Consider the following 10589-nt stretch of genomic DNA (forward strand, 5'->3'; position numbering starts at 1 on the left):
GAAGAAAACTCACTTAAGGAAAATTGGCTCAAATAGTCGACTAAAGGGATTTGGTAGTTGACTAAGGCTTAGTCGACTGACTAATTTCATTAGTCAACTGGAAAGTATAGTCGATTGAATGGAACCCTTAGTCGACTAGAAAGACTTGCTTAGTTTACTGGACAACAAGCTGGTCTGCAGACCTAAAATTTCCAGTTACTGCTCAACCGACTCCTTAGCTCGAATAGTCAATTAAACGCACACGAAATTGAAAACCCACGAACAAAAAAACATCCAAAACACCTGCAAGCAAAACCTTAACCCCCAAGTTGCCATTCCTTGAATAAAAAGTGGGGAAAACAAGCCTCATAGAGAAGAAAACAAGACTCAATGACACCTTTGAAGGAAATCCACAAGATTTGAGAAAAACACGGACTAATACATTTAACTACAAGCTTTCAAAAACTACCTTTAAAAAGATGATAGCAAGAGCTTTGATTAAATATAAGGATATAACTTGTACTAAAAGATAGGAGAAAAGGAGAAGGAAACTTGTCTTTTGATAAAGAAGCGAAAGAGAAGAAGAAGCACTCCAAGAGCTCGAAATCTACCTACTTTGAGAGCTTGATTCCACCACAATTAATGGAAGAAGAAGGGAAGAAGAAGATAATGAAGAAGATGAAGGAAGATTGCAAAGAGGGAGCAAGGAAATGGAGAGGAAGAGAAAAAGATTGAAAGAAAAGAAAAGAGAGGCATGGAAGAGAATGGGCTGCACGTCCATTCTCCAACCACCCCTCCCCCAAAATTTCAATTTTGCCTCACACACACCCAACTTACTCATGCCCTTAATGGATTTTTGTTTCTATTTTCCTTTTCCTTTCTTTTTTCTATATTCATTCTATTTTGAAAATTTTCATTTTACCCTTAACTTTTCCCACACACATAACATATAAGACCTCTTTGGACATTTTGCATTTTCATTACCTTTCCAATTTCCTTATTCATTCATTTTCCACAATACACACACACACACACACACATCTCATTAAATAAACCCATATTTATACATGGTCCAAGCCCATTTAAAAGCCCAATTCATATTAGGTCCATGGAATTATTTTATACCCAGCACTTCCATTGGGCTTTAAACCCTTGGCCCAAGCTATAACACTAGGTGTTATTGGTATTATAAAATATGGAAGGTTGATAGAAACTTTCAAAAAAGTGCCCTTAAGATAAGTGGATCCATGGGAATAATGGTGCCCTCATGGAGGGGCATTTTGGTAAATTGGGTAGCGAGACCCAATGAAGACTAATTGGAAAATTTGAAAATTATTCCCTTGTTGGGATGAGAATGTGTTGGAAATTATTCTCATTTGGGCAATTGTGTGGAGATTGATGGGATTGTTAATTCCTAAGGGAATTTTGGTAATTTGGAGTATAATTCCATGAGGGAAATTAATTATAGTTTATTAATATGTGAGGAGAAATCTATTTTCCCTAAAATGGAGAATAAATGTGGTGAACCCACGTGGATGGCTTGGATTAAAGCTTGGAAGCCAAGGGTTGCGTCTAAGAGTGACACTTGGAAAGCTCTTGTCCAAGAAAAATGAATGATTTAATTAAATAAAAAAGAAATAAGAATTAGTCATTCTAGCATTTATGGAAGGAAAGATTATGGGAGAAATAAAAAACTCAAAAAGAAAATGAAAATTAGTCTCTCATTTAATGTGTGAAAATGTCGGATTTATTTAATGCAAAAAGAAAAAAATTATGTCTCTCATGTGATGTGTTGAAATTAGTCAAAAATTAAATAAATGGGAAAATGACTAATTTTGGGATTTGAAGACAAAGTGATCCAAGGGTGGAGAATTTGTCTTGAATATGAGATGGGAGAAGATCAAAGGCTTGTATTAAAAGTCTCCAAGTGGCATGAATTTTGCTTCTTTGGAAGGTGGAGATTTAATCTCCAATCTCAATAAAGGGTTGAGATTTAAAGAGAGGAAATTGCATGGATTGCCAAGTATTAAAGTAATGAATGGTTGAGATTTAATCTTGGTTAAGCACATGGATTGTGCTTTCTTTGAGTGGTTGAGATTAAGCCTTGGAAAAGGCAAAGTGATCCAAGGGTTGGGATTTAAAGAGATCAAGTGGCATGGATTGTGTTTCTTTCAAAGTTTGAGATTTATTCTCTTAAAGAAAGATCAAGGGTTAAGATTGAGTCTTGAGTTTGAGATATCAAGACAAGGAAAAATCTCTCAAAGAAAGAAAGAAATTATCAAAGGAAAGAAAGAAAGAAGAAGAAATATTTTAATTAAAGGGATTTGAAAAAATTAAATGAAAATTTATTTCTCGAGAGTGGAATTTCTAAAGCCCAAATTTGCTAGTCAATTTTGGGGTTGGGGAAAGGGAAGGACAAAGTCTAGTTCTCACATAAGGTGTTTCATGTTGAAACATAGTCCTCCCTTCACAAATAACCGGGCAGGTGAACAGTTCAGATGATTGTTCACGAGTGACACTCGTAAGTGGGAACGGGGTGTCACACAAGCCCACTAACTTGCCTCTTAGACCACACATAAAATATTTTTCGCTATTTAACCTCTTTAACAACCCATAATTTATTTTCAGCATTCATCAAATAAGTTCTGCATGCAACACCCTATATAAAAATATAATTAATATCTATGACCCATTCAATGGGTCGTTACATTTGTAAAATCTCAGATAAATTTATCTGTAAAAAGTCATATAAGAAGTCACATGAGGGTTTTTTTAGGAATTGTCAGATAAGTTTAACAAACACGTTAGAAAGTTAATTGGTTCGGAATGTTTCTCGTATCTTACCTTTTTCACTCATGTCTTGGTTAACAAACATTATCTAAGTAAATAGTTAAAGATGATACATATATTTTGTTCGTGGTATATATCATAAAAATATTTACATAATTTATCTAAATGACTTCATGTCAACAAATGTTAAATGTATATCTATAACAAATGGAGAAAATTGTTAATGACATGAAAGGTTAGGACATGCTAGCATTAATCAATTATCTAAGTTGATTAAACTTGATTTTGTAAGAGACCTAGCTAACATAAAATTTGATAAAAAAAAAAAAAAAAGATGTGTGATTCATGCCAACAAGGAACATAAGTTAGAACATCATTTAAGTCTAAAAATATAGTCACAACCCATTAGCCACTTGAATTACTTCAAATGAACCTTCTAGAACTTTAAGCCTATGTGGAAAGAGACATAGTCTAGTTATTGTAGATAATTATTCTAGATACACATCGGTAATGTTCTTGACTTCAAAAGATGAAACCTATGACTACTTCATTAAACTTTGTAGAGAAGTTCAAAATAGATGTGGAGTTAAGATTGTAAGTATTAGAAATGATAGGGAGAGAGAACTTGATAATTAAGACATTAAACTATTTTGTAATCAAAATGGTTCAAAGCATAACTCCTCCACTTATAAAAGTCTAATTTAAGTAAAGCAAACTGAAAAAGAAACTAGAATACAAATTAATCAAAATAATTTATCCCAAGAGTGGAAGTTAGTTGATGTGAAGATCAAATTTTAAAAAGTTCTAAAAAAGGTGTGAAAACAAGATATCCCCTAAGAAATATTTTTGAAAATCTAACATTCATATCACAAATACAGTCAAATATATTGATGAAACTAAAAAAGATGAAAATTGGATGATGATAATTAAGGCATTGGCATGTGTGTTGAAAATGGGTAGTGTTTCCAGGTTGCTTTTGAATGGGAACATAATCTTTAATGTGATTGTGTTGTGCCAAGTTCCAACGTTGATGTTGACCCTTTTGTGTTAGGAATGGTAACAATTGTTCCTGAAGTGTTGGAGAAATGCGTTGATGTTGTCCCTCTTAAGTTAGGATTATGTTATGCCAATGCGTCGATGTGATTATGTTGCCTTCAGAGATATTGCTCTTTTCTCGTGGTATGGGTTAAGCGTTGTATGAGATTCTCTTGGGTTAGTTATGGCATTATCATGTATGTTGGAAATGGGTAGTGTTTTTAGGATGCTTTTGAGTAGGAATGTAATCTCTGACGTGATTGTGGTATGCCGGGTTCCTGCATTGATGTTGACTCTTTTATGCCGGGAGTGGTAACGATTGTTCCCGAGGTGTTGGAAAGATGCGTTGATGTTGCCCTTATTAAGCTAAGATTATGTTATGTAATTACGTCGATGTGATTATGTTGGCTTTAGAGAGATTATTTTTTTCTCGTGATGTGGGTTGAGCGCTGTATGGGATTCTCTTGGGTTGGGACATGTCGGGATATGTCTATTGTTCATGGTTTTGCATACATTCACTAAAATATTTTGAACTCTTACTTAGATGATTCAACATCTAATTTGGACTATGTTCCTGAAATACTTAAACGTTCCAGGTGAAAGCAGCGGCACCAAGGGAAATGAGGTTATCGAGATGTAGCCGTTGATTACATTGGAGGCTTTTAGTGTAATACCTGAGAATTTTAAAAGGACTTAAGAGTAAATTATCTTGGGGGAAAAATGGAAATTTCAGATAAATTGAGGTTATAGGGTAATTTTTTATTGCCATAAATGACCGAATCGACTGTAGGGAGTGCCCTAGATCTAAGATGTCTAAGGAAATCAATATGGTATTGATGAGTATTTCGAGGCATGATTTATGGCATCGAAAGAAATTAAATCGGGAATTATTTTCGGTACAGCTAAAATACAACTATGATTTAGGCTACAAAATCGAATTGTCGTATAGGACTTTTGGGAAGTTAACGAAAGCCTAAGGGGGTTTCGATTTTTCGCAAGAAACAACCCTTCAGCGGTTTCAGGAAGAAGCAAAAGGGTTTAAGGCTAAAATGAAGATTCAAGCCTAAGTGCAGTTTTCCAAAATTGCCAGAGGGAGGTCGAAAGGACGTTCTTACCGAATCTTCGGGACTGAAATGGAAGTTTTAGAACTTGAGGGTCGTAATGGAACTATTGGGAAGCTTAGGGGCTTCAAGGAAATGACCAAAATGCAAAATGGAAAATGTAGGGGTCAAAGTGTAATTTTTCAAAGTTGAGGAAGGAGCAAGGCGTGCCATGGCCGACCAACTAATTCTAGTTGTCGACCAGTGGGGTTTCAAGGAAATGGGTTGGGTATGCTCCAGTGTCGGGTTTGGGCCGACATAGACCATGAGGATGGTTGGAATTTGAAGATTTCTGACCAAGCTTTTGGCCAAATTTGGGAAGCTACGTAATCTAGTTTTTGTGGTTGGTCTTTGATGCTTTTAGGTCGATTTAGGGGAGGTTGAGACGTCTAAGGCATGGTATTAAGTGGCCAAGGGCATTTCAAAGCTCTATTTTTGCTATAAATAGTAATGGGTTGGCCAAGGGTTTCAAAAAATGGGAGTTTCAAATCGACCTAGATTTTGAGCGAATTGAGAGACCAAATTATGGGGCTTTTGTTGCCTATGAGATGAGGATGCATTATGGAGATTTTTAAGCATTTTCGTTAAGGTTTGATAGAGTTTTGATGCTCGCCGAAAAATAGAGGCGGTAGCATCGGTTGAGGCTTTAAGCCTCTGGTTGAGGGTCGTCCGATCATCCTTTCAGGCATCTAGAGGTGCCATTTGGATCTACTGAATGAGAGGTTTCCAAAGGTGCAAAAATCCAAAAGCTCTAGTATGCCGTCGCCGGAGAAGAAAGCCGGAGCGTGGCCTTTACGCGCGACCTTCAAGCATAGAAGCCACGCGTGGCGCGTGTGGGAGCGTCTCAGGCCTGAAAATTCTAGAAAAAATCTTGAAAAATGGGATCTCGAGGTTTGTGCAAAAGGTTTTGGTATTTACCTTCATGATTTCTTGGTATCCGCAATGACCAACCTCATTTTGGGTGCAAACAAAGCTTTGAGGTAAGTTCTAAAATTTTCTTTTGAAGTTCTTAGAATATCATGAATTGTTGTGGAAACAAATTGGAGAAAATAGTTAAAGAGGTATTTATTTGGAATTTTAGAGAGGAAAATGGGAGAAATTAAAGGAAAATATGAAGAAATTTGGGTATTGAGATATTTTGTGAATAAATATTATTTATAGGATTATTGTGCTCGAGGTTAAATGATTTGTGCAACTTTTGAGGGTTGGCACGAAAATCGAGGCAATGCACATTTTTCAAGGTATTCCGAACTTCGTGCTAAAGGTGAGTGGTTTTGTCCAAGGAGCTTATATATGACATGTTTGCTTCATTATGCATGATATTTATGAAGTTATGATAATTTTGTCATATTGTATGAAAAGTCGTGATTTTCACATGGCACGTTATTATTGGCATATTGATACTCGTGCATGGGATTGGGATGTTGTCCTGATAGTGTAGCCATAATTCTCCAAGGATAATTGATGGAACAACGTTAGGATTATCCTGTAAAAGGGTTAGGATTCTGCCTAGGGTTTCGTGTCGGGCTTGTGGGCCAGCAAAGTTATACTAGGGAAAATGATTGTTCATGTTATTGCATCATGCATTCATGTATCTATTTTTGGACCCTCACTGGAAGTTTCATCTTCTAATTGGGTTATGCCCCTGGAAGATTCAAACATTTCAGTTGAGACTTACAGCTTAAGCAAGGAAATGATTGAGTTATGACAGCACGGGGGTGACGTGACCGATGGATGTACCATGTTGTTCCAGTATTTTATTTGTTCAGGAAGATCTGGATATGTTTCATTCGAGTTGAGAAATGACAATGTATATTGAGGTATCATTTGATTGTACCTAAGGTGTTTAGTTGTTATATCGAGAAACAAGTCTCCATGTATTAAGGTTGTTGAAGATATGATGTTAAACTATGATATGGATTCTTATTTTATGATTAAAGTGAATGTATCATATCAAGTTTCGATTATTGTTTCTGCATTTGTAATGATATGTTGGGGGTTTCTATTTAAAATACGGTATTTGAGGTATTAAGAAATGTGTTCAAAGAAAGAGATTTGTATTTATATGTTGGTCCCCCAGCATAGTGACACACTCGGGAAAGCGGGGTATTATATTTAGCATATATTTTGATTATGTTTAAGGGTTTAGTTGTGTTGCTAAGGGATTAATCTTTATGTATTTTGTTTTGAAGATGTCATGTCAAACAATGGTATGGTTTCTATATTATGAATAAAGGAATTACAGTTATGTATCATTTGAGATTTTGATCTTGCTTTTGCATTTATGATGATATTACATGTCTTAGCCTATTGATTTTTAGGTTTGATATGCTGAGAAGATAGAACGGGATTGTTTGAAATTATTTATGTTGAGAAAAAAAATATTCCCAAAATTTCGGGTTAACGCACGCTTGGGAAAAGTGGGGTGTTACATGCGGTATGAGTTTCATGAGCTTACTTATTATTGCGATCCTACATCTTATGTTATTCCATATCATATTATATACTTGTTGGGCCTGATGGTTCATTCTTGTTTGCACTATTCCAAGTAAAGGCAAAGCTAAGGTTGATAGCAAGTCTAGCGGGTGTTAACCTTTTAGGATTTGACGTGTACAAAGCTCACCTAAAGGAAAGATCTTGGGAATCTTTTGTTGTGTTTCAAGAACTAGATAGACTATTGTGTTTTGAGGGCTCAAGTATATTTTGTATCTTTAATCTAATGTAATATGATATATGGTAGCTTGACCTTTATGTATCTTTTGTTCTGGTGGGCTGTATATGGTTAATGGGGAAAGAAAAAGTTGCTATTATTGTGTTATGTTGTTCCCAAGTAAGAATTTTATTTTTGTAGTATGATAATGGTTGTCTTGTTAAAGTTGTTTTGGTATCATTACTATTGATGACTCGTTCACGGATCCTTTATTCTAGCGGGGGCTCTGGGAGTTCGAGTTGTTACATGCCATCTTTGGTTCGGTTCTTGCAAGAAAAAACAAAGAAACAATAGCAACACAGAATTCAAACCAAACGCCAACAACACAGAATAAAAAAAAAAAAAAAAAAAAAAAAAACTAAAACAAAAACAACACAAAACCGGAAGCGATTACGATATTCAATCTTCCCTGAACAACGTGACCTTCGAATTTACTGATTGCCTTTGAGATTTTCTATTATCTGATCTTGATCTCTAATGGATCTTACAATACGCGATCTGGATTGTCCTTGAGTGGTTCTGACCATTTGTTAATATCTTTAACCTATCAACACGCCACATCCACGGAAGTACCAAGAACAATGCGGAAATACCAAAATAAAAAGGCAGCAAACCCATACGAACACACTAACCACAATGCACACACCATAGAATAGCAAGACAACGTGTTGTACTTTGATGAAGCTTCAAAACGCTGTGTTTGGCATAGGGGCTGGAGGGTCTTTTCAGCAACCCTCAGAGCCGCCCAAAACGGTAGCGTTTTGGGCCTCTGAGTGGATGTCTGAAACGGCAACCAGCTGTGCCATTTTGCTTGGCGTACTTCATTGTCGCCTTGCCTGCTGCCTGCCCAATCGTTGATGTTTTGCTGTTCCTTTATTCATCCCGATCGCCACCGTTGCATCCTTTTATATATCTTCTACAGTGGCCTCGAGATCAGCAGCGCGCATAGCCTCCGATTACCTTCCTCTTGCTTGGTTTGATCTGTTTATTCTCTGTATTTTCTTCTCTCTCTCTGTATAGTGTATGTATGTTTTCTCTCTAGGGTTTGGCCTCTGACCTTTAGTTTTTGTGGTTATGGGGCCGATTTAAAAGGTGAGAATCGTTTTGTACAGTGAGGGTTGAGAGTTAATCTGTGTAAACCGAGGTTGTAATCGTTTTGATCTGATAGTGGAGTAAGCTTTCTTTGCCGGAGCTCAACGTGGATGTAGCCCTCATTAACGGGTGAACCGCGGTAAATTTTTGGTGTTTATGTGTTTGATTTATTCTTGATTATCTGCATGCTTACAGTATTGAATATTATGTGTCTTCTGCTTTGAGTGTTTGGTCGAGGTTTATCCTTTTTTGTAACAGTGGTATCAGAGCCATTTCTCTAGTATTCGCTGTTAGGGTTTTCGGAGCCTGTGCTATTTCATCTTCCGAGTCATATTTCTCTTTTACTTGTGTTGGTCTAAGGCTCTAGGGTTTGCTGTGAGTCTCTGTCAGTCAAGGGTTTGCTGTGTGAGTCTCTGTCAGCGTCTAGGGTTTTAGGGTTCCTTCGTACAAAGCGAAGATGACATCAACCTGATATGATATCGGTACATTTGACAGGAAAAATGACTTCGGTAGTTGGAAAAAGAAGATGAGAGTCCTGCTCTCTCATCACAAAGTGCTTATTGCACTTGAGCCTGACGATAGAAAATGGTCAGCAGATCAGTTGGCTAGAACTGATGAGGTAAGAGAAGAAGCTTTTAATCTTATTTTCTTACACCTTGGTGATAGTGTTATTCGTAAAGTTGATGGCATAAATTCCCCTATTGAACTGTGGAACAAATTGGAATCATTATATTCTGTTTTATCTGCTCCTAATTTAGTTTATTTAAAGGGAATGTTATTCAATTTTAAAATGAATGTTTTTAAATCTATGGATGAAAACATAGATGAGTTCACCAAGTTTACTCTATTATTAAGAGGAACAAATCAAGCCCTGGGTGATACTAGTGAGGCTATGATTCTTTTAAACTCATTGTCAGAAGAATATAATGTAGTCAAGCATGCTCTTCAATATACTGGAATTGTACCTAGTCTAGATTTAGACCTATCTGGAATTAAAGCTAGGGAACTTGAATTGAATACATCCAAGAAGCCTGCTAATAACTTATTTGTAAAAGGCAAATTAGAAAAGAAAATCAACTCGGGTAATGGAGATCAATCTGGGGTTTCTGGAAATAGAGGTAAAAATAAAGAAAAGAAGGGCAAACAAAAACCTAAGTGGAAATACTATCATAGTGGGAAAGAGGGACATATTAAAAAATATTGCTATGACCTTTTATGAAAACAGAAACAAGGAGGTAATGCAACCATAGCTGCAAGTAATTTAAATACCTTAGTTGAAGTTTTGACTGTGTCTGATGAAACTGTAACTAATGAATGGATTATGGACTCTGGGTGTTCTTTCCACATGTGTCCTAATATTGCATGGTTTCAAAACTTTAGTGACAAAGAATCTGGCACTGTTTATATGGGCAATGACCAATCTTGTAGTATAAAAGGAATAAGAGACATAACCCTTAAAATGCATGATAACAAAGTCAGAATGCTCACTAAGGTCAGATATATGCCTGGTCTAAAACGAAATTTAATTTCTCTTGGTACTCTGGATGAATTAGGCTATTCTTATACTGCTGAAAATGGTTTCATGCATGTGTTTAAAAATAATAACCTAATCTTAACTGGTACCAAAAGGCATGGCTTGTATGTGTTAAATAGTTGTTCTTTTTATTCTGTTTCATTTACATGTACTATTCAAACTGATAAGACAAATCTATGGCATTTGAGACTTGGTCACATGAGCCAGAAAGGTCTGCAGGCACTGTCTTCTCAAGGTTATCTTGATTCAGTGTCTGCAGAGTCCCTAAACTTTTGCGAGCCTTGTACCCTTGGCAAGCAACACAGGCAGAGCTTCCATAAAGGAATTCACCTGGTGAAGGTATGCCTAG

Source organism: Diospyros lotus, chromosome 14 (assembly GCF_014633365.1).
Source record: "Diospyros lotus cultivar Yz01 chromosome 14, ASM1463336v1, whole genome shotgun sequence".
Lineage (NCBI taxonomy): Eukaryota > Viridiplantae > Streptophyta > Magnoliopsida > Ericales > Ebenaceae > Diospyros > Diospyros lotus.